Here is a 3966-nt window from a genome sequence, read left to right on the forward strand (position 1 = left end):
GTTCTCAGATTTAGCCTTCTCTAGTTAGTTTGTAAAATTCTTTAAATGTTTAAATAATGTGAAATGCATGTTCTTTTGGATTTCTTTAACTAGTCTAAGCAGAGGTAAAAGAACTTACAAAATTTCAAATTGGGCAAAATAAGAAGAAAATGTGTTTCTTAAAGCCATTAAATCTAAATTTAAAAGTTACACCAATTATCTTTAATTTGTCTTATTAACACTTAAATATCAAATGAAACAACCCATTAATAACATTAAAAATTAAGCTTGATTACCGATATTGCTTGAAGTAATTTTTTGTGGAACTGTCCTGTTTAAAGTTAGATTGCTAACTAGTGGGTATTTTTATTACATTTACAATAGAGTTTACCCACTATTCACTGCTTCTATCTGATTCCAAGAAGCCAGACGTTGCTACACAGCCAACATTATTAAGTAAAATCAAAGGGAAGGTAATGAACCAAGATCTCAAAAGATAAACAGTTTTCAAATAAAATTACAACACTTTCATTTCTGATTAAAATTACTACAAAGATGTAGGAATCGAGCCAGTGTGAAGTATTCAGCATTCAGAAAGCATGATAGATCAGCAGACCAAAAGGGAGGGCTCAGTCACAAATACTTGACATTTTCAGTGGCTTTGCTTATGACTTTCTCTAGTTTTTGATAAAACCATTTAAAATACTTATCATACTTTATTAATGCATGTATGTGTCTTTGTGCACAAAGCATACAGATACCAAAGAAGTAAGAACGCTATTGGATTCCTCAGAGCTGAAATTGTCTGTTGGAGCCCACAATATACAGTGAATATACAGATGACAGACCAACAGACAGATCCTAGGGAAGTGTATACGTCCATGTCCACATGGAGCAACCCGATTTAACACTTGTCTTTCAGAAAAATCACCGTCATATCTGTAAAAACCTTGTGAAGCCATGACTTTTCTCTTCAAAATGGAATTCCTTCCCAAAACACCTCAGTAGTGTGACTTCTGCACAGACAAGGGAGGAACCTTGCTCCATCCCCCCCCCACACACACACACACCACACACACACCAGGAGGCCTTAGGGTGATATCATTCATTCTTTGCTTTAATAGTCAAATTTACATACAGACAATCTCACAAAATTGCCTGTTGACAGACTACATAAAAATTTCTGTAGAAGACAGGCACCTGGTGCGTGGAATTTTCTTCCTTTCTTTCTTTATATTTGCCATTGGGAGTCATTTTATTTCTATGTTCCTTTAGGTGTGATTCCATAATCCAATTTTAAAAAGTGGTTGGTTACTCTCACAACATTTGCGCTGTTGTTGTGCCACTATAGTTTGCAGGTGGATGCTAGATCCTGTTGATGGGTGATAGTGTTGACAGTGGATCATCCTTTTACCATCAACTGTACTATTCTCTGTGAGAGTATGTTTTCTCATATAAGTAGTAACATCAGTTCATGGACACCACAAATGATCTACAAAAAGAGTTATTTGGGAATAGCTTAAAGAGTAATAAAAAAGAGGGCGTAAGTGGGGGGAAAAGCAAGAAAACTCTTATGCAGCAAATACTGCATTTAAATCTACAGAAAATGTTCTCATTGCCACAGCTATAAATAGCCAACAAATCTATGAACAAAATATCTCACAAAGGAATAGCAAAAAGTTACTTTGCAACCTGTTTTGTGAGATTATTCTCTTTTTAGAGTCTGGTAGCAAGGTAAACTGTGCCTTTGTCAGCTAGAGACTAGAAGTAGCTCTCCATTGAGGCCAGCGGCCTGATTTTTACTAATGACGAGAACTGAGAAGACAGCTGAAGCCTTGTAGGAGGAGCTGGTATTCTTGCTGCTCGTAAACTGGCAAAGCTATAATCAATCAGCATAGCCATCAACACCATGAGAGATCTGAGAAAAATAAATAACATTAAAAAACATATTAAAGGCTTATCCAATATAATCAAGTTGGCTTCATCCCAATGATGCAAGCATGATTCAGCATGCTTAAATCAATAGACATAATCCACCACATAAACAGACTAAAAGACAAAAACCATGTGATCATCTCATTGGATGCTGAAAAGGCCTTTGGCAAAGTTCAACATCCTTTCTTGGTAAAAGTCCTAGAGAGCTTAGGGATACAAGGGATATGCTTCAATACAATAAAGACAATTTATAGTAAGCCCATAGCCAACATCAACCTAAATGGAGAGAAACTCAAAACATTTCCTCTGAAACAAGACAAGATTGTTTACTATTTCCATACCTATCCAATATAGGACTTGGAGTCTTACCTAGAACAATAAGACAACTGAAGAAAATTAAGGGGCTACAAATAGGAAGGACTGCCAAACAGAGACTATGACAACATGCACAAGACCGTCACAAGTTCAAACTAGAAAAAAATCCAGCACTGAGAAGAGGAGTATGGCAGGCTTCATGCTTAGGAGAAGTTACTTAACACAAGACAAACTCCATACTGTTGGTGTGTGTGTGTGTGTGTGTGTGTGTGTGTGTGTGTGTGTACTTTTTGTTTTGTTTTGTTTTTGTCTTGCTGACTTTTTCTTTTAGATTTATCGGTTTGATTTTCATTCTTTTTGTTTTTTGTTGCTTCTCTTTTCATTTCCTTTTTGAGAGAAAAAAAAAAACTCATGAAGTTGGGTGGGTAGGGAGTTAGAGATGATAAAGGAGTTGGGGGGAAGGCAAAGAATATGGTCAAAATATATTATATGAAAAATAATATTAAAATTTTTCAAAAGTTCATCATAAAATAAATGAAATCTTTCCTTCAAAAATTGGACACAAGATAATGACTTAAGTTAATAAAAACTGTGATATTATTGAATAACAAATAGTGTAATGGTAATTCCCTAGCATGATAGATAATTCCTGTATACATGAAGTAGGATCAAAACTTAGTGCCATTGTCTTTGGCTTCTAATCAGCCCTCATTGTCCGCCATGTTCAAACAGTCCAGTTTTATCCCATACTTTTTCAGTCACAGTCCAGCTGGCCTTGGTGAGCTCCCAATAGATCAGCCCCGCTGTCTCAGTGGGTGGGTGCACCCCTCGTGATCCTGACTTCTTTGCTCGTGTTCTCCCTCTTTCTGCTCCTCATTGGGACCTTGGGAGCTCAGTCCGGTGCTCCAATTTGGGTCTCTGTCTCTATCTCCATCCATCGCTAGATGAAGTTTCTATGGTGATATGCAAGATATTCATCAGTATGTCTATAGGATTGGGCCATTTCTGGCTCCCTCTCCTCAACTGCCCAAGGATCTAGCTGGGGACATCTCCATGGACACCTGGAACATCTTTAGAGTCAAGTCTCTCGCCGACCCTAAAATGGCTCCCTTGATTAAGATATATACTTCCCTACTCCCATATCCACCCTGCCTTCATCCCAACCGTCCCATTCCCCCCAAGCTCTCCCCATCCTCCCCTTCTCACTTTTTTCTCCACATTTCCCATTACCCCGACCCCATTCTTACCCCCAAGTTTGCAATTTTTGCCTGATAATTTTGTCTCCTTCCAATATCAGGAGGATAACTATATGTTTTTCTTTGGGTTCACCTTATTTAGCTCCTCTAGGATCTCATATTATAGGCTCAATGTCCTTTATTTATGGCTAGAATCCACTTATGAGTGAGTACATAACATATTCATCTTTTTGGGTCTGGGTTACCTCACTCAGGATAGTGTTTTCTATTTCCATCCATTTGCATGCAAAATTCTAGATGTAATTGTTTTTTACCGCTGAGTAGTACTCTAATGTGTATATGTTCCACACTTTCTTCATCCATTCTTCATTGAAGGGCATCTAGGTTGTTTCCAGGTTCTGGCTATTACAAATAATACTGCTATGAACATAGTTGAACAAATGCTTTTGTAGTATGATAGAGCTTCTCTTTGGGGAATGTAATTTCTTATCTAAATGTTAGAGCATATTCATTTTTAATAAAGATTGCCAACCAGGTTACA

This window comes from Alexandromys fortis, unplaced genomic scaffold (assembly GCF_014885135.2).
Source record: "Alexandromys fortis isolate MF-2015 unplaced genomic scaffold, M_Fortis_MF-2015_v1.1 scaffold_128, whole genome shotgun sequence".
NCBI classification, from domain to species: domain Eukaryota; kingdom Metazoa; phylum Chordata; class Mammalia; order Rodentia; family Cricetidae; genus Alexandromys; species Alexandromys fortis.